This window comes from Buteo buteo, chromosome 22, assembly GCF_964188355.1.
Source record: "Buteo buteo chromosome 22, bButBut1.hap1.1, whole genome shotgun sequence".
Classification (NCBI taxonomy): Eukaryota; Metazoa; Chordata; class Aves; order Accipitriformes; family Accipitridae; genus Buteo; species Buteo buteo.
In genome coordinates this window covers 5158793-5186775 of record NC_134192.1, presented here as the reverse complement: position 1 = coordinate 5186775, position 27983 = coordinate 5158793, and the positions used below count along the sequence as shown (strand labels likewise).

General features: G+C 43.3%; 1 long non-coding RNA gene across 1 annotated transcript in view; it reads right to left on the bottom strand.

Moving 5' to 3' along the window:
- Positions 1-7364: 7364 nt before the first annotated feature.
- Positions 7365-27983, bottom strand: part of LOC142043094 (uncharacterized) — a 28165-nt gene continuing 7546 nt past the window's right edge. The window contains exons 3-8 of the long non-coding RNA XR_012653941.1: positions 22206-22510; positions 16604-16724; positions 13659-13827; positions 12116-12357; positions 9164-9449; positions 7365-7677 (exon numbers count right to left, since the gene is read on the bottom strand). This is a non-coding gene — a long non-coding RNA (uncharacterized LOC142043094). The remainder of the gene's footprint in view (positions 7678-9163; positions 9450-12115; positions 12358-13658; positions 13828-16603; positions 16725-22205; positions 22511-27983) is intronic.

Below are 27983 nucleotides of genomic sequence, written 5' to 3'. Positions count from 1 at the left end.
GCAATTCAATAACTTCAGACAGGTTTTGGCTTAAACTCCAACAGCTCTTCCTATGTGCAGTGGCCACTTGCAAATCAACTGTTGTACCTGAAGAAGGCAGTCTAGTGTGACATTTTAAATAAAATACATATTGATTTCCAGACATGTTACAGCAAGGAAACCACCGGAGGTGATGGAGAGCCTTGTTTCATTGTTTGGGGTTTGGTTTGTTTTGTTTTTTAAACAATTTTACAAGAGCCACCACTCCAAAACAAGCTACCACATGTCAAGTGGCAGAGTTAGTATTACATTTTAAATAAAACAATTATTTGTCTCTCATTATGCCTTCAAAATTATAAGCTTCTTGACTACAAACCCCCAGTCTCAGAAAACCTGGAATTAAAAGCTGTGTTGCTGCCAGTCAGAGAAGAGCAGCAGCTGGGTTGTTATCAGCATCGTATGATCCTCATCAATATATCAGCACTGCAAATGAATTTGCATACTATAGATATCTGGGGCCAAATACAGCAGAAACTGCTAGCTATTCCTGAGCTGCATCACGGCTCAAACTGTCCCTCTATCCAACATTGATTGGTCCACCTTCAGTATGAGCAACATGTAGAAAGTTTGGGGCAACAACTTTGCAAAGATGAATTTAAATCAGAACCAATATTTATTCTGAGATTGTTCTGCAGTGCCCTCAATCTACTCCCTGGCTCTCCACAATAAATCACTTGGGTTCCCCATATACTGCACCACGTCAGATCTCAACAGAGTAGATCAGAATACACAGCTGTGTTTATGTGAAAGAGAAACTAATAAATGAAAAATTATGAGTGGAAATTGAATCTGCTAGACGAATGCTCAGCAATAGATTAACATATGCTGCATTTGCAAAAAAAAAAAATACTTTAACTCCAGCTGATATTAAATATTGAAATTGCTGAGTTTTCCTCAGTGTTCTGCATGTCTTGATATATTGTAAGCGAGCATATTTCATTAGCCGCATATATCCATATCTCTCTAATAACTTTCAAACTCCTGGACTCCTGTCATTTGGACTTATATTTGAAGAGACACTTGAGACCTATAAAAGAAAGAAAAAAAAACAAAAACCAATACTAAGAGCAATGTGCTTTCACTGCTTTTGTCAGTGGAAACTTTCCTTTGAGCTGTATAATTGAAAAGCAATGCAGTAGCACAAAATATTACATGAGATGAGGAACATTTCAGTGACAGACTCACAGCCCACAAACCAAAACATAATGCATTGTTTATCACAGATAATTGAAGGCTTTCCATCCCTTTTTAATCCTTTTGTTACCTTTTAAACAAACTCTCTGTCCCAATTTTAGAGACAGGAAATAAGAAAAAACATTTGCATTCTCTTCTGAAGAATATTCATTATCCAGGGTAATAGAGAGAATAAACTGGATCTTCTGCAGAATATACTACCCCGCTTGTGGTAGCTACTCTTTGCAAGATAAGATACGAACCAATGAACCATCACAATACATTTTCTTTATTTAACTTTTAGGAAGCTGTAACTAAGCTGTAAGCTTCTCTGTTTATATCCCTTTGCTTTGAATTCATTTTCTTCCTTATTTTAATATTTTCCAAATTAATAAAAAACCAAAGTCAAACCTCTTTCGTGCACATCAGGATGCTAGGAGGTAATTCAGTTGCACATTTATCCTTTAGAACAGCAACCAATTTAAAAAGGCATATCTCCAGTTTTAATCATTTTTTACAGACTAAGAGGGACCATTTTCTGGTGAGATATTTTTCCTCCTGCCTGGACTGCTCTGAAGAGCAGTCACAGTCTATATAATTTCTGAACTGCTGAAAAATCCACAAGAAGGTCACAAATGTAATTCTGACACCAATCTTAAAGCCTAATTCAGCCAAAGCAATTCAAGGGGGGGAAAAAAAACAAAACCAAAAAAAAAAAAAACAACTTAGTGGTCGATAGCCAGAGAGAACTTTAGTAACCCAAAGCCAGGGGTGCAGCTAATTTCATGGACATCAATGTTGATGACTATTCTTATTTTTGTTTGTACCACAGCAAAAGGTATTCATAAAAACTACAAAGGACTAAGAATTTAGCATCTAAGTGTAGTAGCGGAGACACAGGCAAATAAAACAGGCGAAGGGAAGCAGGGTGGTATGGGGCAGCACCGAGAGCGCAGCCACATTAGTCACCTGACAGTCGCCGAGGGGGTTGCTGGTGTCAGAACTACCATGAAGCTTGAGGAGGAACCTGCCAGAAAAATAAGTATTAGCAACTATCAATAAGGAGCTGTCAAAACGGGCAATCGAGACCTCATTTTTGGCAAGCGGACAAGCGAGCGGCCCCTCGGCAACGTGGCGACTAGCCAGGTCTTGCCGAGGCTGCGGTCGTGGTGGGGTCCCAAGGGGCGCTCGCTCCCAGAGCATCCCCTGAGGCGAAGCTGCAGGACCTGGCTCGAGGGGCCAGGGCAGCCGCCACCGACCCCCCGCTCCGTACGCCTCCTCCGCTCGTCAAGGAGCCGGAAGGATCGCTTATTAGCAAGCAGCCGTTCCTATGAATGCTTGCTAGTTGCTAGTTCTAGTTTTCAGTTAGGATAAAAGCCCAAAGGTCTGGGTCCCCCATGGCAGAATTCATCACAAAACCAGTTATTTTTAACTTAGCCATCACAAGTGCGTGGTCCGATACCAATCTGCGTTCACTTTACAGTCATACATCAGCTTTATCTCCTGTGATATCTTCCCAACAGGTATCATAGGTAATACACAGAAATATGTGATTTCTCTTAAAAAGATGGAAATTAACACCTGAGACCTCATTCCTTATACATACATCCATACCCTGAGTATTTGCATGTATGACTGCTACATGAAAGTCAGTGAGACTACTAACGCTCACCCACTACCGCTGAATTAAAGCTGACTACCACCATTTGGTACCAGCTTCTTTCTCAGGGTGACCTAGTCTCAACTTTATACACATATTTAACGAGAACTCAGCTTCCTTCCAGCAAGGTACTACTGTGCTGGTTTAGTTATATTCTGCAAATACAAGGGCTAGCTAACACAGAAAAACCTGCACAAAGTCAGCTTAGTTTGCTGACGCCACTCAGATTTTTTTCTTGCAGGCACCTGCTTATAACAAGATTTACAATGCATTTTTTAGAAGAACACTTGGTTAAATTAGTATCTGCTAATGACAATGCAACACATGCATAATACAGTGTAGCAGCTCTGAAGATTTAGTAAGACTACACAGAGAAGCATCCATAGTCTTAAATGAAAAATACCAGTTTTCAAAATACAAACCTTATGTCTCAAGACACCTGTTATTTGCTCTCAGAATTAATGGAAGACTACCAGAAATAAGAATAGGCATTCTCACTAGGTTGTTTTTAATTTATTACTCTGTTTTGCATTGTCGGCAGCACAGCCGGAGTGGTCTGCTTTAAGACTGTTGCTGTCCCAAATTCAGACACGGGAAGAAATCCAGGGAGTAGAGCAAAACCTGGATCCAATCTTAACTTGCCCAAGGTGTAGGGATGTTTGAAGGACAGCTCAGAAGAGGGCAAAGGACATTAAGTGGCTCACTCACTGACGTGACACTAAGTAGGACAGTGCAAGGTCTAAAGAAGTAAATTGTAACACTGTCTTGGTCTCCAAAGAAATTGCAGAAGTAGGATAAAACTCAAACCCTTGTGCTTTAAAGGCATGAAACTCCTGCTGCTGAAATGAAGAAGGGACAGTCCTGGAGTCCTTGGTAATACCTGATGCAGCAAATTTTTCAAAAGACAGAAAAGCACAGGAAACGGCAATGCAGAAACACAACAGGGTTTGAAGTCACAGCTTCACAGAACTCAATATTAATCAAGTTAAGGCAGAGTTTGCTATTAGAAACTATTGCTTTCAAGTTGCTTCTGTTGGTGTATTTATTAATTTGGGGCTTTTAAAACATTTTCTGTACAAAACAAGAGATTGATTTTAGACTTTTGGACTATACTCTGTCCTACTTTACTCACTATTTCCACTGAGCTGCACGCAGGCTAAACTTGAGAGAGCTCCAGACTGAAGCAGTCTGTTCAAAATGCCAAGCATGCTTTTGACAATCAATACCAACAATAATGCACAAACAAGGACTCTGCATTTGTAACTAAAAGCCATTATGTACTTCTAACTTGCATCCTCCTGCCCAGGACCCCAAGGGAACAGCCCTGCCACTGGTAACACCACAACGCAGAGCAGCCCTGTCCATACCCCTTTCCCTAAGGCTCACTCTCTGTATCAGGGACAAGTAAATATTGTCCCCTCACACCACTGAGTGAAAATTCCCAAAAGAGGAGCCCCTGAATTATCAACCAGGCATCTGTATGGCTGAAATACCAAGAAGCCAAAACCAGGGTCATGAACCAACCATTCCAACTTCTTCCTCATTACAAATTGGTTGCAAGCATTTCTACTTGCTCTAATAGTATGAAGTTGGAAGTCATGAGTGAGCAGAGCAATTCCCGCTGTAGCTGGATAAACCCTCCCTTCCCAATCTGTTACAGCTGTAACAAGATATACGTGGAGAAATAATGTTGATCAAGGTGGAATAATATTTAGAGCAGAATGTCAGGTTCAACCACAAATAGATTTGCTTGTGGAAGCAGCTGCTCCATCCATTAGAATTTTCTAATAAACTGTTATGAAGATTGACACCTTGGAAGTAATTAAGTATTAGGTATTTTTAGGTAATTACTGCAGCAATAACATAAGACGTGCTCATTTTCAGAATGAGGAATTATCTGTAGCTCCCGTTGCTGTGCTCCTTTTAATAATTCATAATAGTTTTGACACCAATGATTATTTTTGATTACTCCAGCTTTGCAACTTTCCAAACAAACTAATAGGAGTAAAAGAAACTGTTTAAAGTCGGGGGGAAATCCCATCAGTTTAACTTTAGCAGGTTATATGGACTTCTTGGGGAAAGAACTCAGAAGGCAGGATGACAACGCACTGATGAACAGCAAGAGATCCATACGGAAAGCAAATACCTGTAAGACAAGATCCTGTGCAGAAGGGCAGGAAAAACATTACAGCAACAAAAGCAGCCATCAGAAAATGATTTCTTGTTAACAGGCGTGCTCCCACATTTGTTAGGGTACTCAGACGTTGACTCTAATGAGGAAGGCATATTTTCACACAGTTAGCACCAACAGCTCCTGAACCACGGCCTAGACAAAGCTCCCCACCTCCTCCCTTCCACTGACTCCTCGGCTCGGAGCTCGGCCTTGTTCCCCAAGTCTCTTGAAGGGCACAAAGTTCACCCTGGACATCCACTCACCAGGCTGTCTCTGCAGAGTGAGCCATTAGGCAAACCAGCCTCGACCCACGCTTATTCGCACGGACAGACGCCAGCAGCGGTCTCACGTGGAGCCGCGTGATTACGACTGCACGCAGAGCCACGCTCAGGCTCGCGCTGCTTCCGAACGGCGTTTTATCTGGGAATTGCAGAAAAATACAAACGCAAAGCTTCACACAGATACGCTCGTGTTGTGGGTTTGTGTGGCGTGGGGTTTTTTTGGTCGCCGGGGAGGGGGGCTACAGGGCCGGCTCCTGTGAGGAGCTGCTGGAAGCTCCCCTGGCTCCAAGTCGGACCCGCCGCTGGCCCAGGCCGAGCCCCTCAGTGACGGCGGTAGCGCCGCTGGGAGAATGGAGTTCAGAGGGGAAACCTGCGGTGAGTCGGGGGAGCGGAACATGAGAGGAACCCCTCTGCGGGTACCGAGGTCAGTGAAGGAGGGGATGCCCCCGCAGCCCGCGGGGAGGCAGCAGGCTGTCCCCCCGCAGCCCGTGGAGGGGAGCGGAGGCTGCCCAAAATGGCCGGGACGCCGTGGCTGAGGCAGTCTGTGACTGAAGGACTGCACCCTGCGGAAGGGACGCGCGCTGGAGCAGTCGGTGAGGAACTGCAGCCCGCGGGAAGGGCCCACACTGGAGAAGTTGGTGAAGGGCTGTCTCCCGCGGGAGGGACCCCACGGCGGAGCAGGGCACAAGTGAGGAGGAGGAGTCCTCCTCCCCCTGAGGAGGAAGGAGCGGCAGAGCCAAGGGGTGAGGAACCGACCCCAGCCCCCGTCCCCCTGCGGGAGGAGGTAGAGAGAAGCTGTTCTCACATTGGGTTTTACTTCCTCATAGCCTTGTTTTGATTTGATTGGCAGTCAATTAAATTGATTTTGTTTCTTCCCCAAGTAGAGCCTGTCTCTTGCCCATGACCATAAGCGGTGAGTGATCCCTCCCAGTCCTTGTCTCGACCCACGAACGTTTCTTTATATTTCCTCCTCATCCCACCGTGGCCGCAGGGGGTAGCGGGGGAGTGAGCAAGCGGCTGCGTGGTGTTTGTTACCGGCTGGGCTTAAACCACGACAGAAGTTTTGAGAATTAAAAAGTAAATAAAGATCAACACTCACCCATTAGACAAGAAGTCCAAAGTCTAAAAAAATGCCACTGAATGAAAAAAAAAATCTAAGGAAAAAAAAGAAGTGGTCTTATTGAATAAATTTGCTTCAGTAGTTTTTAAACTACCTTGGAATGGCTTTGGCCTTATTTTCAGTAAAATCTGGAGGTTTGTTTTGTATTATACCTTAAATGTAAAGTTATAAACGCACTTGAACTGGAAGTACATTTAAGAAAAACTTTTCAAAAATGGGAAATTCACTGAAACTAACCATTTTCCCATAAACAGGCTTGGCTTTGACAGAAAAATGTCAGCATAAAACATACCCATCAGCTCCATTCTGAACTGTGGGGCTCCCTAATGACAGGGTATTCCTAATTTGGCCTTCTCCAAACGTTTCTGTAGTGCCTAACCACCCAGGGACTCCCAGACATCCTTTTTCATCAGCATGGTCAGTTCATCGGTGTTGCTCACAGTCAGGATTTACAGCCACTGCCCCACTCTGCCCTCCTGGCAGGGCTGCTCATCAGGAAAGCTCAGACTCCTTCTCTGCAAAGATGGGAGTATTTGTGCTTGGGATGGGCAGATATAGTTAGATTAATTCCCACTTTGTCTTCATTTGCTCCCATCACACCACAGACAGAAATATCTAGCCTGTACACAGCCTCTGCCCAAGCCCATTAACATTTGGTTACAATAGGCACCAAAGGAGAGAATAACAGCTCCTCATTTACTTTAAAGTGTTTCCTGGTTTGTTTTTAAAATGCACCATCTGTGCTTCCACCATGATGTGTTAATGAAACACAGCTCTTGTTTTTTTTAAGGCACAAAAGTGATTTTAAATGCACCCGTAGCTGGGAAGCTGAACTCGGCAGTCGCAGCTGCGAGCGTACGTACGCTTGCAGGAAGCTGGAGTAGTGCAAGGTGATGGTGTATCCGACTGCCACTCTTCCGCTGGGAACAGCTCATCGCCACGGCTGCCAGAAGCTTTCTGGGGAAGGTTGTGCAAAACACACCAGCAACATCCAGCCTCTCTTACAATTAAGATGTAACGAGGCCAAGGAGATTTTAGTATCCATAGATTTCAAGTAATGGTTGGATTCAAACAGCTGGAATTGAGACACACTCTTACAGATGGTTCTTATGTTTGTTTTAACCAGCAGACTTTGGGATAAACGTTTCTTGAGGATCCCGAGGCTTTAATAAAGTTGCATTTCCCCTCAACTCTATTTTTATTTGCATTTCTACATGAGATACATTGGCATCTGCAAGACAAGACAGAAAGGCTTACAAAGTGGATCAAAGTGTAGGATTAGGGCACAAGTTGACTCTTCAGATAAACATACAAAACCTGCAACTGAACTGTGCATTGGAGAGGAATTTGAAATTTTATTAAATCTCTGTTTGGTGCTCTCTGCCAGTGTGTACTCTAGACAGAAACCCAAGATGTTTATCCTGCTTAAGCGAGCAGTAGAAGTACTTAAATTCCAGACAAATTCCCTCAGACCAAAGCCTCACAAATGCATCTCCACAGGAGATAACCCAGATCATGCTAACAAAGCGGTAGATTAACTTCTTTTTCCTCAAATGGTAATGCTGTTAAGAATAACAGTATTTAAAAATACAAAGCCAAATGACACTGTCTTGGCTAGCAAAAGCCCATCAGTGTTGTGCAAAGATTACTCTTATTAAATAGTAATATCTCCATCTGCTCAGAAATTACTTTCTTCTGCGGGAGCCAAAGAAGGAAGGAAAGGAGGAAGAAGAGACAGTGGGACACAGGCTTTAACATTTGCCTTTAAAGGCATCGTTCTATCTGGCTTAAGTGACATAGGTGTGTCTCTAAAGAGATGAAAATCTGAACCTTATGTCAGCAGTCTGCCCTCTCCCAAGGAACAGTGCCATGAATTCCAGTGGTTTTTACCCATAAGGTGAAGTGGTACCAGTTATCATGGCACAAAGGTAAATAATAGTGTTTCGTGTCCAGATCAAAAACTAAATAAACTGAAAAAACAAAATGTGGGATGCTGCCCACAAAGTTTTATTCCACGTTAAACATGAAACAAACCGACTATAAATGGGGAAGAAAGAAAAAAGCTTGAATTATGCCTCAAGAGGCTTTGGCCATATGTGGTTCAGTATTCAGAAATTTCTTATTAGGCTGCTATGGCACTGTTCCATTTGTTAAATTATTTTATGTTAGTGAGAATGATTAGGTTTCTTGTGCAGTTATTGGGACCCGAAAGGCACCTTTATTTACCTCATTTATCATATACAGCAGCATTCAGCTGAAGTGTAGAGGTAAACAATTTTAAATAGCAATACTCTTGCTAGAATGCAGTCATCTTGACCACAGGAGCTTTGGAAAAATGCAGATTTAAACTGTTCATATTACTGTTTTATCTGCATTTAAGTCTGAATTACTAACTTATCACTAAGCTCAGCAATAAAGAAACATGGAGAGAAGATATTAAATATTTATGCCTACAGTACCTTACAAGTTTTCATCAAAATATTAATTGTAAAACAAAAGCACAACTGTTCCAGCTACCAGGAGTGGGAAAGGCAATACTTAAAGCCAACCTGACAGTGCCATGGCCAATTTAGTTTGGAGTGCTTAAAGAATTGTTAGCTCAAATTAAATTTGGGGAAGAAAATACTAGTCAGTCGCTCTGAAATCAGAATCCGCTAGAACTGTTAAATTTTTTGCATGTTACAGGATAAAAATAAACCTGGGACATATCTCCCTACCTTGTGTTATGCTGAATTACCGTCACAGGTTGCCTCAAAATTCAACCCCAGCGATATCCACTTGGTGCAGGGCACACTCAGAGGGCTGGGTGTACATCAAACGTCTAGGTGCACAAAATCCAGGTCTCCGGCCGTGTCCCAGGCAGGACGAGGGGCATCCAGCACAGACCTCCGCTCGCTCTCGCGGTAGGTGCTGCTGGAGGCGGCGGTGCGGTCCGTGGGGCTGACACGGCTGCGGAGCTGGGCAGCAGCACAGCCAGCGGCCCGTGCTGATTGATAGTCATCCCTGTGGATGAATTAAAGATCAGTAAAAATTACAACAACCCAACCTCTCCTCGCATTTCATCTCTCTAACCATCCCAGTTACCCTTTACTCTATGCTGGGGCAAATTACCACTTTTCTTGTCCTTCCCCTCCTGCTGGTCTATGTGGCATCTCCTGTTTACTTCCCAGGCCATGTCTGGCTCCATCCTTTCTGTTTTCTGCACCTTTTTGATGTCTTGGGCCCGAACTAGAGAATTACTGGAGAACTGCTCACTCCTGTGCTGAGACTGACTAAAAGCACACTTAGGATAAAGGGCCTGGGAAGGGGGAATGTTCTAGCACCACTTTTAGAAATATCAGTTCTGAAGTCTACAACCCCTGTAATCCATGGTGTTACAGCTTACAGCTCTCATACCTTCCCATGCTGGCACCCTGCAATACTCTGCTGGTGTTACTGCATTTACCTTCAGTTTATCCAGTGGAGTAAAACCTCAGTTTACTCAGGCACCAACAAGGGACCTGACTCACCAGAGGTCACTGGGACTCCAGAGCACCAAGTCTGTCACCCCACACCCCGACCCATGCCCACAGCAGCTACTCCACAGTGCCCAGCTCAAAGCCCCAGGCTGCAATCACCCCCTAATTTTGGAAAAAACAGCTCATCGCCCAGCCTTACGGCTCTCTGGCAACTTCTGAGTCACCACAGCCGAAACGAGGCACCCGTGGAGCTCCTAAACTGTGTATCGTCTACGGAGAAAGTGCTTCCCCGTGGATGCACCAACAGCCTCACACCAACAGTCTGGGGAAGGGTTGAGGGGGTCACCCTCACTGTGCCGAGGACTCTGCTGAGCCGGCACTGGCACAGCTCGGCCCTGTTATTCAGTCAGAGAGTCATCACAACCTCTTGTCCATATGAGATACATCCAGCCAGAACTTTCCCCCAGGTATAAAAATGACTGGCTCTGAAGAGAAACTCCAGGGGAATCACAAATCTTCCAGGACAACCTCTTTTTCCCATGCTGCTGCAGCAAGCTCGGCTAAAGGACACGCGACAAGCCATCAGCAAAACATCACTCAGACCCTTTTAAATGTCAGCAATACTCAGCACTGAAAATAGATTTCTTGGTTACTAACAAGTAAACATTACAGAAAATGCTAAAAAAGTTAAATAACCTTTAGCATTATATTAGTTTGGAAATAAATACACTAAACCATGTTTGGGGCATATATTAGAGAGTTTATTCTGTGACGAGGAATGTTTATTAACTCCGGGGTACCAGGTCATTCTTTGGAAATTATGTACAGATTTAGGCATCTGAAACAATGGTAATGCTCCAGAGAGAAACCAAAAAAGTCACACACAAAGCCCACGTAGTTCAAGAGATTTTTGTTAGCTACTGCTTTATAATGACTTTTGTGCCCAAGAAAGAGAGGCAGCAGAGACCAGGGTAGTGGGGAGAAAGCACAAGGAAACCTGAATGCATCCTGGATGAACACCAACAGCTACTTAGAGGCTTTTTTGGATTTGCTAAAAAGGACTTAAAAAATGCAAAGGCGAGCGAGAAAATGTCTGTCTCCCACTGTTCAGCTCCTGCCATGCTTAATAAAATGGAACTTTATGCATTCTTTTTAAATAAAAAAGTGCATCAAAAATAAATGAGTCCTTTCATCAAATCCTACTAATGGAAACAACCCACACGACTCCGTATTTGACCAACTGCTCACATCAGAAGGGGTAGCAGTTGACTGCCAGGCAGTACACTCTGTGTTATTCTCTACTTTTGGCCCCTGAATTTTACAAATCTTTGTCAGCTGTAAAATCTTCAAACTTCACCCCAGTTTCGCACACGGAACAGCAAAGACCCAAAGGCCGTGGGTGCAATTTTGAAGTCATCACCCGTCAGGCAGCTTGTCTCTCCTGCTGTAAGATCTTGAAAGGGTAAGAAAGCGGGGTTGTACTTGTAATAAGGAGATTTTCATAAACCCCATCCTCCACTGACAAAACAAGATGCAGTGGAAATCCAGAGAAAGGACTGCCTAAAACCAGTGATCCATTATCTATGATTGCTCCTATTAAAGAACGTGTGCAGAAGGGAGGAAGCCATTTTCTTTCTAGATGCACTCCTCCAGTACTTTGGAATGAGATTTCCTTACGATTACTTTATAATCATGTGAATATTCTGAACCATTAGTCCCACTTAATCATTCTGTACACCCTCCTGTTCTTCCTCCACTAACAATTCTGACCCCCATTGTCCAGTTTCACCCAAATAACACAAGGGGTTTGAACCCAAGTGGCTGTGAAGAGACAGACCCTGACAGCTTCATCAAGGGAAAGGGGGTACCACAGACTTTGTCTCTCAGGCACCAGAAAATTCATACAAGGGAGACGTTAGCGGTATCCAAACTGCAGGAAAAAGTCTTCAAAATTACACATACACAGGGGAAATTCAAGCATGAAATACAAATTCACAGAAAACATGGCTTTGTGAATACTGCTCTTTGTGGAAAATACTAGTTACAGCAGTGAAAGCCCCATTTTAGACCCATTTAAGAAATCCAAGTGCTTTGCTGATTTGGTTTATCTTGGTTCGGGGCAGATCTGGACAAGCCCGACTTTGCTCAGCGTAAAGACATTAGATTGGTGTACTGCAACAGGTCAGCACACACGGGGGTACAGGCAAGTACCTTCTAGTGTCAGCCAGGTCCAAGGCTTTGCGGCAGACTTGAAAGCAAGGAGCAGAAGCAAACAGCAAATTAATTCACTGTGACTCTCTGCAGCTTCACACGCGTTCGCAGACGTACTGACACATGAGCCCAAGTCTCCGCAGCCTGGCCTGGGAGTGATGATTATAGCAAAGCAGGTACCACTTCGTACCAGCCACAGCAGGGACTGCAGCTCTTCATCACGCCAGTTTCTTAAAGGTAGCCTGTTCAATCAGAGAACGTCTTTTACAGTAAGTCGCAATTATTTTTTACAAGAAATAAAGGCTTAGTGCAATCTGAAAGAAATAAAGCTGGTCTTTGCTGAAAGAGCTTATTATAAAGGCGACCTGTGTGGGTGAGGAGGGCAGAAAGGGAGAGATCCCAGCCAAAATGGGCTGAAGAGAAAAAATCAAAGAATAGTTGGGATAAATGAAGTGCAACCTCTACTTCACAGAGATTAAATTATTAATTATTCCTGAAGAAAGCCCTATGTTTACCTCGCATATGTTCAATGCCTTAACAACAGCCACCATCAGTGCTGTATTATAGCAGCACAGCACACACTTGGCTGGAGCTCAGGCTTATTGCATTACAGTGGATTTTAAATACTGTTGCTCCTCAAAGGCAATGATATGGGGTCAGGAACGTAATACCTGTTGCAGAGAAATCTAATTCCAAAGCCGGTAAAGTCTCTTCCCACCCCAAAATGGCTTTAGGTATTGAAATGAATCCCATATTACAGCTCAGCTTTGGTCAAAGTAGAAATTCTGACAGATTTATTACTACCTTATCAGGTGACTTCATGGTTTCAAAAAAATACATATATTCTTCTAAAATCCATTTATCCCGACAGAATTCAATAGTTACATGAAGTATGCTTATTTAATTGAAATTTGCTCCTAGCATGTGACTCTAGGGCTCTCTCCATCTGCAGCACCCCACTGACGCGTGCATCCTTTTATTCCTGCCGCCTATCTTCTACATTCACAGGCCCACTTAAAATCATGTTCAGGCACTTTCCTTTATGCCTTTACATTCTCAGAAAATTGCTTTTTAACTTGGGTCAGCTTCAATTTTAACTTTATTTTTTAGGAGATGTTTTTAATCTGCAGCAGCCCAGCATTTATATACCTCATTCTGCAGTGCTACTCTTGAAGAAATGAAGGAAGTGGCCACGGCCTCATCACCCCAAAGCAGTCAGCTACGTTCTTCGAACGTGCTGTGAGGCTCCGGGGGAGACAAGGCAAATAGGCTGTAATTTCAGCTCCAGCCCTCCTCAGCTGCCAGCACGAGGCAAAAATACTGCTTGGTAACACTGGATTTTAGGACGTGCCCTCCAGCACGCACACGTCCATAGGCCCATTGGACCAGTTACAATCTCAAAGCATTTTACTTCTACGAACTTGCTGATTAATGAAGAAAGCTAAAAGCCCTTCCAAGAGCTAAGGACAGCCCTGGAGAAGGGTAAGCAGAAATCATCACTCAGCTAAAAGCTTTCAGTTGCACTAGTACATATCTGAAATACCTTGTTCAATTCAGGTCACCTCGAAACAAGCTGACGAGATGCCACGGGAGTCTCGGCTGAGCGGGGAGTCCGCAAGGCAGCCTTCCTTACGCCATCCCCCTCCAGCTGCAGGCGAGGTGACATCGGGGCTCAGGGAGCACTCACAGACAGCACGGGGGAAGAGAAGGGTCTGGCAGAAAGGAAACCAGAAAGAAAAACTTAAGAGATCTGGACAGAAGTTTCAAGCCACTGTAACTACTGCACTTGTCACCCCATTATCTTACTTGAAAGGTTTGCTGTAAGATGCATTGGTATTTACAGTACACTTCTTGGCAAGGGGTACAATAGACCATTACAGAAAGAATAACGCTTGATTTGGAGTAGCTACCTGCCGTCCCCACTCCTCTTGGCACAATACACCAGCAGAGACCACGTCCACCTTTTAGCAGAATGTATTTAACATGGCTTGCTCTGTGCTAGAGACAGAGAAGAACGAAGTCTAGAAGTGGAACAGGAGAGCAGCTGTGGTTCCCAATCACCTACTCTAACTATAATATACTTCCAATAAACATTTCATATCAGGATCCAACAGCCAGTGCTCCTCTTTGTTTCAGATTCATAACAAGCCGGTATTTACTGCAAAGAAATAACACAGAATAAGCAGGGATACTAAGAAACCAGTGTAGCATACAAATGAAGGAAGACTCCAAACATAAAACAAAGCTTTGACTAAAAGCACATTACAAAAGAAAATCCTGACAGTTGTACAAATGATTGAACATAAGCGATTCAAGGATGTAGGCTACAGACTGAACTTCTAAAAGTTAACTGGGAAGCTTTTTAAATACATGTTGTACTGTTTTCGGTTCCCATAATATATTACTAATGTAGAGGAGCTGATGCTTCATATTTCTTTTTGTCCACTTCCAATCACAGTGCCAAGTACACTTATCTGAAGGACATTATTTTAATGAAGTCATTTATGCCCTTAAAAATTAATATGTCAGAGCAGTTAAAGTCTAGTGACTGTAACCAAACCAAATAATGTATAATGGAGAAATGTAATGAGGAAAAAAATACAGCCTGAAGTCAAGGTTAAGTAGTTAACCTTAGGAAAAAAGTGAGAGGGAAAAGAAAAGCCAACACCAATTATATGTCCCCTTGACGTGCCATAAAGGATACCATTACATTGTCATCACCCCACTGTAAACAGTTGTGAATTGAGACTTTTAACTATCACTGTACTGTACACTGGGGGCACCAGGAGTTTTATCTTCATCTGAGGAGACAAAAAGGATGCTCTTGTGGTGTAGTAACACTTGACTTAAGAGAAGCCCCTTCAGCAGCACAGTACCGGAGCTTCTCAGAGAGCCATGACTAAAACTGTCCTTTTTGTAGTAAAGAGTTTCATGCAAGCTCAATACACTGGAAAAATATGATGAAACATTCACTTTTCCTGTTCTTTAAGCTAAGTCATACAGAAACTGTGCTTTAATTCCATCAGCACATGAAAATATTTCATTCGTCATTTGCATAAAGCCATAACAGACTGTTATTGCAGCAGCTCCTTAAATTAGAACAGCTCCAAGACAGGGCTTCCTGTCTTTAAATAATTCAGCTTTTCCCACATTCAGGTAAAACTGAACCAGGTATATCCCGCCAGCCCTAAAATGCCAACAACATGAGCAGCAAGAATACAAAGTGCACATGCTGATATGCTGCTACTTCATCTCCTTTCTTGCCATGGAATTTTCTTCATCCAACGCCATCATTTGAATAATTATTAACAGAAGTAGTTAGTCCCCCGTGACATGAAAGGAAGTGTTCACATCCAGAGCTGAGGTTCCTCCTTGCAAGCCCCAGCAGATGCACTGCCTATTAATTCACTGCCCTCCTTGGGTAGTGGAAGAGGATTTCTAACTAAACATGTAGGAAGTCTAAATACATGAAGAGTTGGAAACCTGGATCTCTGTCCAGATTTCCTGATATCCAACATCCCCCATCCCACTCTCAACAAACTGACAATACTTTTCTTTCCTGAAGAGAAAGACCATGTACACCAAAACCCGAGCATCAGTCAGTAACCTAATAGCACAGCAGTTCGCTTAAGCTACTGCTCACATAGGGGTTGATTTCTTCATTATTAGCTGCAAACGTTTCCGGACAAGAAAAGCATAGTCACATTTGCAGAACCCATCACAGATATTTACGTGTTCTTCTTCTTGGCCCATGGAATTTACTGATTTGATCAACTTCCTCCCCCTTTCAAAGCAGCTTAGCAGTCTCAGAGGTGCATCTCCAAACTGGGTTAATGTACCTCCAGAACATTCATAAGGTAAAGAAATGTAATTTAATTTGTGATTGCATAAACGAGTCGCAGAAGCCTCCCAAGAAGCCTGAGTTTTCATTTCTTTCATAGTAGACATTTAATTATACGATAATTACTTACAGCTTGCAGCTCAGCTTCTACTTTTATGAAATATAAATTGCACTTCACTCAAAAGTGCAGGATGAGCATTTAAAAGGCTTCATTAAGTAGGTTTTAAGATTTTCCTGATGACTTTCTTTAAGCCGTGGAATGAAAAGCAGATGTACCTGTAAACTGAAACTTGCTTCACAGAAGAACAAAGTAGAATTGCTAATGTAATACCAGGATGGATGAGCCTTTACAAGAAAAAAATATTAACTTTTAACAAATACATTTTTTTAAATAACAAACAAAATATTTCTGTCAAGCTGCATGATAAAAGGGAGCAGGAAGGAAGAAGCAGTATTCCCAGCTCTCAGATATGAACAACAAGGCTCTTTATTCCAAATTTCCAGTGCTCGGAAACCTGAGGTTGTGTCAGACCCACACTGTCATTAAAGCAGATTGACCAAAAAATTACCTCATTTGTAGCTTCCTAAAAGCCTAGAAAACAGGAATTACAAAAGCAGAAAGATGAAGACAAGAAAAATAACTTCACCTGAATTTATGCATTGTAAGTCTGTGACTGGTTTGACCTCTCTGTTGATTTTGGACCATTAGGAGATGACCGCACTGGTACTTCTGCTCTGTCCTAACTTCACAGTACTGCAAGCTCAGACCTAGAAAAAAGGCATGAGGACACAAAATCACCAGAGCAGAGGTCCTGGCTGCTACAAAACACTGTGCAGGTGGTACTGTTACCTGGTGGCCATACCAATGCCACACAGCGATGGCAGAAAGCTGCTGTTTGCTCCAAATTCTGAAGGAAAGCATTACTCAGGCAGGCCAGCAGTCTGCTGCTGCAGGGCTGCCGTTCCTTCCATCCCAGGCAGGAGTAGTGAGCTGAGAGAGGTGCTAAGATGTGAACTCTACCTTTTGAACCTCCAAGGTTCTCCTATTTTAGTAGGACCTTTAGTAAGGTTTTCCTATTTTAGTAAGGTTTTCCTATTTTAGTAAAACCTTTGGTAAGGTTTTCCTATTTTAGTTTAGCAGTTAGGTAAGCCCATAACTACATCTGGATTCATTAAACATGAATATATAAAATGAGATAATAAAACTAACATACACAACCTGCCTGTAAATTCTGAGAAGAATTTGTTCCTGGAGAAAAAAGAGTGCATAGAACTGCACAAGTCCTCTCTGCAATTGCATCAGGGTGCTATAGGAAAAGCAATCAAGTACAGTTGTTAGAATTTGTCTGTTATTTCCAAAGATTGTAAATAAAAAAAAAAAATAATAAAAGAAGCATTAAAAAAAACCCCAGAAGTCTAAGCCACCTTTTGAAGGAAAGGCAATAAAACATTTGTTAGGAACAGAAGTTATTCCAAAGTGAATGCAGAAGAATTTGTAAAATTCACTAGCAAAGTCCTGCCCTCCAACAGCTGAATTTTAGTCTTCTGCGGTGCCATGACCAACAGATGACCTGCATTCACACCAGCACACTGCAAGTCAGAACCTGGCCCGTACCTTCTCCTGGCTCAGGACAAACACAGCAGAGTGAGAAATCCCTTCTAGCAGTTTACAGTCGTTTCCACCAGCTAGAACAATAAATCCCAAATGAATGCGGACATAGACAGAGCTTCTTAACTGAAATGAATCACATTCTGGCATCAAATGTCACTAGTAGCTGTTAATGGCATTAGGCACAGGGACAGAAATTTGCGTAGGAATTATTATATGGTGCATCCCCCTCCCTATAATAATGATGATCTCCCAGTAACTTTTGCAGGAGCTTTTAATTGATCTGTTTGGAAGTAGATCTAGATAGTGCAATTGTTCAACTGAGATGCCAGAGTGAAAACAGACTGTTGGCTTCAGCTGACTTGGGAGATCTATAAATATGTACACTATTTCATAGCAGCTAAGCGTGTTAAGTAGTTCTGATATGTTAAACTTAATATTTAATACCCTGTCAAAGCAGTTCTGCGCTTTTGTGTATTCTATATTTAAGACTGAATAATTGCTTAAAACATGTTGTCCAGCATCTTACTCTCCCCAGCAAACCTAAAAGCGGAGCTCAAGCGACAGTCTACTGCAGAGAAGTGTGGCACAGCTATTGTCTGCCACCCTCCGAGTCAGTGCCACGGTGGAGAAGATAAAGTCTCCCTGAAGCAGAGGAACACAAAACTAGGGACTTGCCTAGACCTGGGCACACTTAAGGAAGCTGATCAGGTCTAAAACCACAAATTCAAAGGCTTGGTTAAACTGCATTAAGTCCTTGTGTGGACGCTCTCCCTCAGAATTAAAGTACCCTTAATTCAATTGAGGTTTATTAATTTCCAAGGGAAAACTAAGCTTACTGAAATTTTAGTCACTTAAATTCTGAAGAAAAAAGTCTACCCAGAATTTGATCATTTGATTTAAAAGCTACTTTGGAATAATTTTCTTAAGGGCTCCCATCCACAGCACCATTTGCAGACTGCAGCATCTTTACAGAGACTGCAGCACTGAGCACTCACATTACCTCAGAGTCAACTCTGTGCAGTAAGTGAATTCAGTTTATTATGTTTGTCCTTCCTCTGGAGAGGATAAACCCCAAAAAGACACTTTTAAAAGTGACTGTGGGCAAGCAGCCCCACAGCTGCTGACCTCTACACACAGGCTGGGAAAAGCACTCCTAATCACTGCTGTCTGGAATCAGCCATGTTCCAGTGGAAAATACGAGAGCCAACACCCCACAGCAAGGTGTGCCTTGTCTGAAACAAGCAGAGAAGTTCATCTTTATTTTATATAGTTTACAAAAGGGCATAAAATGCCACGCCATTTCATTCTGAACGGCTTCTTCCATTATCTACTGCAGCACGTAGCACTTAGCTGCTAAATAACAGCAAAGGAAGGAAATTAAGAAGTATAGAGGAGAGAAAGAAGTTGTATTTCCAGCTGAGACATGAAGTGAATCAAGAGACAGCGAAAGGCTGCTTTATGTAGGATTGAACATATCTTCTGTACCCTTAATCATACCAATGCAGTCTGCTGGGGTCAGGCTCTCATATACCCTCATATTGATCAGTAACGTCTCAACCTGTGGAAATCAGCTTAACGCTGAAACAAAAGCTACCTGCTGGGCTGCAGCATAGAAAAATTTAAAAATACTTTGTGAGCACATAAGCCGCGCTGAAGAGCAGTGGCCCTCTGGGCTGCCCAACAGCCTGGAAGGGCCTTTCCCACAGGGAAAGGGCCACCAAGAGCTGTTGTGGGACCTGACACGCTCTTGGCCGCGCACACGGCCTTGAAAGGGACAAAGACTTGGAAGGGTGCTGGCGTGGAGCCCCGCGTCTCTGCAAACTCCCTGGGCACAGTGGCAAGGCCAAGCACTGGTGCCCGAGGAGGGACCCCACAGCCGCAGGCACCCCAGGGCCAGAGCTAAAGCCTAAGAAAACAAACACGTCACGGGCAAGCGCCTCTCCAAAACAACATCTTACTCCTCTGGCGAAGCAAATGCCCATACGAGTACTTTGTCCTCTAGACCATATCGTCCTCCACCCAGTCTCGCATCCCCCCTCGCTTGTGTCTTCCACAGCCGCTTTTCTGGAACTTGTCTCACGTCCAGAGGGAAGAGGTGGGTCCAGGGACAGCGGGACGTCACTGCCTTCTCTGTCCTGGCCGCTCTGCACTGCTCCTGTTTCCATCACAGCCCATGAGTATACAATAAAACTGATCCTTCACCAGAAAGATCATTCAGTGAAACACTTTGAAGACAGTGGGGAGGTAAAGAGAAGGTCTGATCACGCAGCCCCATAAAAATAAAAGGTTTCTCTTGATCTCAGCTGCTGCAGTTCTATTAAATCTGGCTGAAATCTTGCATCTGCAACAACTGCACAATTAAGACTATAAGAGATAAAGTTGTAATTTAAATCTATAATTAAACCAAAACTTCTAAAGAGCAATCTTTTATTCTTCCCAATCTGTACTTCTAACTTTGTATCAGTTCGAGGCATTTTTAAAGCCCATTGCAAGGCGTAACGCCACCCCGTTCCCAGGAAGTTAAGCGGCAGGGCCTCAGACAACATCTGCAATCAGCCAGGTGCACTTTGTGCTTCACTGAAGAATGTCCCATTTTTCATAGTTGGATACTGCTGGGGAACCTCATTAGAAACCAAATTACTACCTGCATCAGGTTTACACTAATGTATTGACATCTACAGCACTTGTTAAATGAACCGTAAATCCAATACACTAAAGTCATTTTCAACTGAATCAAATCAGGTTTCAGTCAAAAGAATTACAATTGTTATATACTTAATGCTTGGCACTTTCCTGGTGTCTCCAGCTAGATCATTTCAGACACAGAGAGAAAATTGTAAACCTATGAAACAGTGCAAGCTAAATTGGACACACTCCAAGCATACTAAACATGGTGCTAGGAGTTTAAGGATGATAATTGGCTCTAATTGACTAGTTGGTAAAGCTATCCAGGCATCCACGGGCACACTCCTTACTAATCTGTTTTCAACATGCTATTTTCTTCTCCTTACTTAATTTATACCTTCTTATTATAAACCACATTGTTTGCCTTTCCTAGAATCTTTGCTTTTTCAATCTTTAACTCTTTGTTCCCTTCAGAAGTAATGGCTTTATCAGAACATAGGCACAGCTGCAATACATAAGGAAAAGGCAGAGCAGCAGCACTGTGCACAGCCTTCCTCAGAGCGCTTCAGTCTCGACAGAAATCAAAATGCCTTCCAGACCTGGCGATGCAAATTCACACTCATGCGTTGTCTCTTTCCCTCACAGCCAGACTGGTCTTCTTTTAATACTGATTTAGAAAACCTTGACTCATGTGTGAGGACAGCATTAACCCCTTATTCCCTTTTCACTCCGAGGACAGAAGATTTCTCAGGAAACCCAGCACTACCATCCAGTGCCTGGTTGTGGCCACATACACAGTACAAAGGGGATGCCAGCAGAGGGGACAAAGCAAGTTTCCCTCTGCCCTGCTCCTCCAGCCTACCCCCACAGCTTGTTTAAACAAAGACATTTGAAAGACTCAATTCAAATTCAGCACAGCTATGAATGTGAACTAGCAGATTTGTCCAGCTAGATTTTCCTCCAGCCTCATACAGACACTTTCCCTAAGTGGCCTTAGTTCTGCTTAATTCGTTTCCCAGAAATGGAAAAACAGCAAAATGGAAATTAAAAAGGAACTATGTATGAGCCAGCTCCTCTATCAGCATAAATCCATCCTGGTACCAGTGAATTACACAGATACTTGGTGTCCAAGGAACCAGCTCCTGAACAAGAGTTTATAGAGATTAAATTAATTTACTAGGCCAGACTCTAAACAACCTTCTCTGGTCCCTTGCTATCTAAATCCCAGGCAGGTTATCTATGCATGTATTCCTCCTCCCCTTTGCTTGGAGGAGTGCTGTCTCCATGGTATTCTCCAGCAATAAAGAGATGCCCCTTGGAAGAAGTAGCCACACAGAAGAATAAAAGGCCACATTAAATTTATGCAGCCTGGAAGCAGTTCTGCTGATCAGCCAGAAATCAACCGGTGACCTTCCATTACATGAAGAAATAACCTCACTAGAAAGGGTGGAAACTACTTGCTTCCATTCACGCACAGAGCAGGATTCTCTGGAGAGCTGAGGCTGTCCAGTTGGATAGTGCTCTCATGCCTCTGGCAACTTTCCATCCCCGTTTACCATTTTCCACAGTGCCTGTCTCGGTTTTGGCAGCCCACTGTGCTGTTCCCAGAGGACTCTAGCAGAAAGTCATCCTGCCAGTGTATTCAAGGATGCTTTTTCAATACACTGTTACTCATCTGACACGTTTATAGGCTGATGGTGAAAATGTGGATCACCCACACAGTGCATCCCATTTCTCTGTTGTTGCTCGAATGCTGGATCTGCCCCTAGAGTGGGGGTCCTGAACCTCCCAAGTCCCCTGAACCGACCAAAACCAGAGCACAGGGGGTGGCCTTCAACCAGGGAAAGCTGATACAGCTCAGCAGAAGGCAGTGGGCCATTTGCTTACTATGTTTGCTATCAAGTGCAGGGTCAGCAACTCATTGTGGAAAAATATGGAAAATGCTGGTAAATTCAGGTAAAACCACAGCCCCAAGCAGAGTGAAGATGGTTAGAGTGCAAGATCACACTCACCTTGGAACAGATTCGTTTTCAACTGCTGCTTCCCTCCGATTCTCAAATTCCTTTTCGTCCCCCTCAGTTTTCCAGCATATTATTAGTTCCTTCCTCCCCTGCAAACACACATCATGCACACAAATTTTACACAGGTGTGATTCCTTTATGTTGCTTCCCGGGACTGCTCACAGTTTGCAGCAGTGTCCGTCAGGAGGCGGATGGGAATGACATGCCGCTGCGCAAGCGGCATCAATTCACCGCAGCCATCTCATCAGGGAGGTGGTACGTGCGAAGGCTGCGCCTTCCTCACCGCATCGGAGCTCCTGAAAAACAAAGTCCTGATAAACACAGTCAACCCTCCTACACTTTATCTATGGTGATTTTACCCCCAACCCAAAAATAAGAGAGCAGGCACTGATTTGCCAGCTGTAAGGTTGCTTGGCACCCTACAGAGCCAGCAAGAGTGGGGTACCAAACCAGATATTTAACACAACGTTAGTGGGACAACCAGCACTGTGGCTAACGCAGAAGTTACGAACTGGAGATCTGTTATAAACACATAAGCTGCTATAGCACGAGAAAGAATAAAGTCTGGGATTTCACTGTGGCTGTCATCTGTGAACCTGGACCTGTCTCACGCGTTCTCCAGGGAATTAGGGGACTACATGACTACATGGGGCTTCACTTTACAGATGACAAACAAGCTGCAGAGCAAGTGGGGAACAGAGTTCAAAGAAAGCCTCATCCATTGGGTAAGGGGAAAAGGTTCCAAACCACGTACCAATCTGATCCAGTTACAAAAGCTCAGAACAGGGCACGGCTCTTTGAGACTTTAAAAACTAGCAGCAGATCCAAAAACCAAAGCTGATTTTAAAATTAGTTGTAAAGGAAACACATGAAATCCCTAACATAGTGACAGGTCAGAAAGGTTGTTTCAGTGCAGAGCTCTCCAGATATAACACAACACACAAGCTGGTTAATGCTGTCCTGGAAGAGTCGGGATAGTCTTCTTGTAGCACAGTGTCTGTGCCCAACCGCGGTGCAAGCCAGCCAGAGCCAACCCATCAAGTCACATAATCAGTGCAGAAGGATCAAAACACCTTCCTCAAACTTCTTTGACGGAGGCTTCTGCCTGTTAAATTAGCTGCTATGCTTCAATTTATTATTTTTGATGAGTCTTTTGTCTTCATCCAAACTAATTATGCCTAAATCAATGGTAATGGTAGATTTGGCATTGATTATCCCTGTAGATGCTCTCAACTTAAATTGTCCTTTTGCATACAGATAATTCCCTTGGCTATCTTCTGCAAGAGCGTCGACCCCTGAGTATTTAACTAATGACTTTTATGCACATGTCATCACTGGCATTCAATATAAACTACAGGAATACAAACAGCTTCTCTATCCTGTGTTGCCCAGAGACATCAGAAGATGGGCTCCCTTAGCTGTGAGCCGCTGTCTAATATTCCACTCAGAAAAGTGCACTGAAACTGGGCGGTGTTCACAAGATCAGGTTCCTCAGCCACAGACCCTGTACCAGACAAGGTGTCCAAGCAGATCACTTGTGGAGTCTTACCAGTATAAGACCAAATCTACTGATGTAATAAACTGATGTGTCTACATTTACCTTACTGGAGTGCCAGCAGTTCAAAAAAGCTGGAAAATGTCAGGCTTTTTGGCATAATAAAAAGACTTTTGCAGTTTTGCAGCTGCCTCTTCTTGTTCCACCTCTCCAGTCTTCCCTGGCCTGACCTGAAAGGGGATACTAGATACTGAAGAAGCAGCAAAGCCCACAGTGATTGGGATGACCATTGGGTCCACCTGCTGGCATAACTACCAAAAACTTCAAAAATGTAAAGAGGTGTGTGGCATTTATGGGCATAACTGTTTTCTGTCTGCTCCACCTCTAAATTAGAAAAAAAAATAAAAAAGGGTTGCCTATTGGAAGTTAAAGGTTCCTACATTATCAGAGGGAATTACTGTTGTCCACCTTTTTACTCATATAAAATTCATCTAGGTCAAATGTACTCGCTTGACTTTTCATAGAGAAAAGCATAACCAAACAGATGCAAAAAATTTTTTTATGACATTTGAAACTCAGAACGTAAAAATAGTCTCAAATAGTCACACTACCTTTGAAAATTGTGTTTACTTCTGAGACAAACAGGATTAGTCTTAGCGATAGATTAATTTGCTTTTTGATACAGAAAAGTGCTCTGCAGGAGGAACACAAACACTCTGCAGGCTCCAGAGGATTGCAGCAGCGCATTTCACCTCCAGGTCACTGGTTCAAATTCCATCTGGGGGTAAGGACTGAAAATTTTTTAATGTCTAATGGTTGTTCAATGGTCCATGTGAAATGAGTTTTGTGGTTGTGCCTTCACGCCAAGTAACACCACTGAGTGTCTTTGTGGTGGGGCCAAGGACTGGGCAAGTATAGTGAGCCACAAACCCTAACGCTTCCTGAGAGTTTCCTTTCCATAAAGGAAAGGCGGCTCTTGAGCCAGCTGTAATACAGTTGGTCAGAAACAAAACAGAGGATTTCATGGCAACAGGGCTTATCAGCTCATTGTTTGTCACCAGAACTAAATTTGTTCTAAGTCAATGTTCAAGGCAGCATTTATAACCCAACAGCACGTTAAAAACTAAGATCCGATTCAGTGGCAAATAGGCCATTTCCCTCTCAAAGTTTCTCCTTTTTTCCTATTTGCAGATATTTGGCTATCTCCAAAGAAATATGTACAGTCCCAAAGCCTAAGAGACTGCAGTTTTGGAGCATTTCCAGATGCACCAGACGAAACACATTGCACCTGGAAAGGTCAGCTGTGGGCAGATGGAAATAAGCGATAAGCCATTTTTCCTTTATGTAGTCCCACACCACCAGTAACACTGCCCAGAGGCCTCATTCTGTACCTGATACGCATATTAAGTTACTCTTACTCCTGTGAGATAACACACTTACTGTATTTTAAAGGCAGAAGGCTACTTGAGATTTTCCAAGTTGGAAAACTGTTTTTAAGGCCAGGATTTGAGACATTTTGTCTTAGGAAGAAGACTACTGCTCTCACAAAGGCTGCTCTGAGGATCTGAGCAAAATCACAGCACTAATAAAAGTGCTGCAGCCAGATACCGAGAACAGCGGTGCTGAATGCGGTGCTCTGCAGGGAAGGGAAGACTCTGGAGAGGGAGTCCGGAGAGGCTGCTGCATGCTCCCAGCTTTGGGGCCTCCTAAACATAAGCTGCAGATACCAACGTCGTCCTCAAAGAGCCAAGAGCTGCTCCACAAAATGCTCTCCTACAAAATGCATCCTTTCAGGAGAGCTCCAGCCATACCTCTTCCCCCAGTCTATGCACACGACATGGGAGAGGGGAAGAGAAAGGCAACATTGCACTTTGCCTGCCACGAGCAGAGGAAGCAAAAAATGAACTCACATGTTTGCCAGATCTTGCCATAATGCTATGTAAAACAAACAGCAGATGGGGAAAAGGGTTTTGCCCCAGCTACTCATCCATAACATTTCATAGCACCTGATTTGGGGGCATTAACCTGTACACACAAAATGTATCCGTTCTTATTATTCACTGTAAACGTGTCATAAGCATGGAAATATGCTCAGCAAGACTATTGGGGCTGGTACTGAAATTGTAAACAGCCCATTAAGTAGAAGCCATAAATACTCCAAAGCGCTGTAGATCTTGGTCAGTTAAAAAGCACTGGACAGGCTTTAAACCTGAAAAAAATACTTGATTCCACCTAAATCCCCTTCTCGCAATCCAACCTAACTCTGCACTGCAAGAAACAGAGGGAAAAACAACCAGGTAAAACCCACACAAGGGCAGCAAATACACCAACACTTCAGTAACTACCGGCTTCTAGAGCGAACACCAACAGTCAGCATGAAAAACAGGCTCCAGTAAAAGAGACGGATGAAACACAAGCAGGGGGTACCTATGAGCACATATCCTTGTTCAGAACAAAGGTGTATCCAAGGCAGTTCAGGGAGTAGAAATACTAAACAGAAGGCTCCACTGGTGGTAACTGGTGATTTTGCATTGGAACACAGAACTATGTGGGAGGCAGAAACAAAGACAAGCCAGCAAGATAGTGGGAAAAGAGGAAGAAAGCCCAACATATATAGAAATATCACCAGATGATCCTGAGCAAGGAGCTAAAAAGAGAGCAAGAGCTTTTGGAGAGCTTCTGGGCTGCCAGGAGGCTCAACGCAGCACTCCAAAACTCTGCATTCCTTGTCCCACTTGACATTTGAATGGCTATAAACCCATAAAACCTCGATTTCCTTGGCTGTCAAAAGGTGCAAGAACATAGCTCATATCTCAGAGGTATTGTGCTCAGGATAGGTGCAAAAGAGAACTGCAAACCTGCTATGAATGTGAACGGCGCAGCTGATCCCTCCCGTATGTATCTGCAGCACTAACGAGGACACCTGACTGCCAGCTCCGCATTTCTGGGAACCGATGGACCTCCAAACAGCCACAGCAGCCACACAAAGCCCCATAAAAAACAGAGACAGGAATCTTCAACGAGGTCACGTCCATGCCCCGCATTATGCCAAGTGCTTCAGACCTACGTTCAGCTTCAAGCAACTCCCTTTAAGGGCAGATACACTGGGGTCTTTCCCTCTTCATTAACTGCATGTATTTTCCAGTCACAGAAAAGCTACACTGCCTAACAATTTCTTTCTTTAGAGTAATCCTTTTACTATCACAGAACTAATAGCGAAGAGAGTCCAGAAGTCTTGATAGCACATCAAATCAAGCCTAGTAGATCAGGAAAACAGCTGTGCTGGGGATGTTCGGAGTGGGCTAATCTTCATCCCTGTGCAGCCTCTTCTGCATCAGTGCACAGCTGGCACTGCCACGGTGGTCCTGGGGCACTGATGCTGGTGCAAGTACCAGTGTTGCCAGACCAAAACCAATTCTTCTCATCAATCCCAGATTCATAATAGGGACGCTACAGAATCTAAAACTTTATAGACATATGCACTGCTTTTAACTCCTGCATAACCAGTGAAAAGTTAGTTTACTTGGATTTGAAGTTGAGTAATAGGCTTAAGTTCCAGCCTACCAGACTGACCTCAAGCTGAGTAACCAAGTTATAACACTCTCTGGGCAATTTTAGCCTGACTTAAGCACATCTTTGGTTTTGTGAGGTTGAGATGTATGGTGAATCTGCCACATGCAACTGAGAAGTAAATTTTTCATTTCAAGGCTCCCCATCTGATATAAATAGCTTCTCTAAGGATTTGGTATCTAGTTCATAGGAATATTTTTGCTAACAAGAAGGCACAAGCATGTAATGCAGCTGCCCCTGTGTAACCCAGTCCATGGACCAGTGCAGACACCGGGACAGGATGGCGATCTGTGCCTTTACCACCCCAGAGGAAATACCTGAACTGATTTTTGTAGGGTCGAAACTCAGCTGTGCTTCATGGTAATTCACACTGCTATCAAGGATAGAAACCACATGCTTCTTTCTTTACCAAAGACCACAAAACCTCATTTACTCCCCTGATTGCATTAGCCAATATGAAACAAAGTAATTTTTAATAAAGTGTGCCATGGCAGAGAAAAATTGATACAATCACAGAGCCGGTATAATAGGATTTAATTCTGCTTCAGATGTGCTAGTTTTAATAAAAAAGGATTGAGCAAATCTAAAACAAATTACACTGAAAGGTCAGGCTTATTGCTTGTACAGTTATGTTAACTCTTCCACAGACATTTTTACAGACTGTATTTATGAGACCTTTTGATTTTCAGAAGAGGTATAAAATA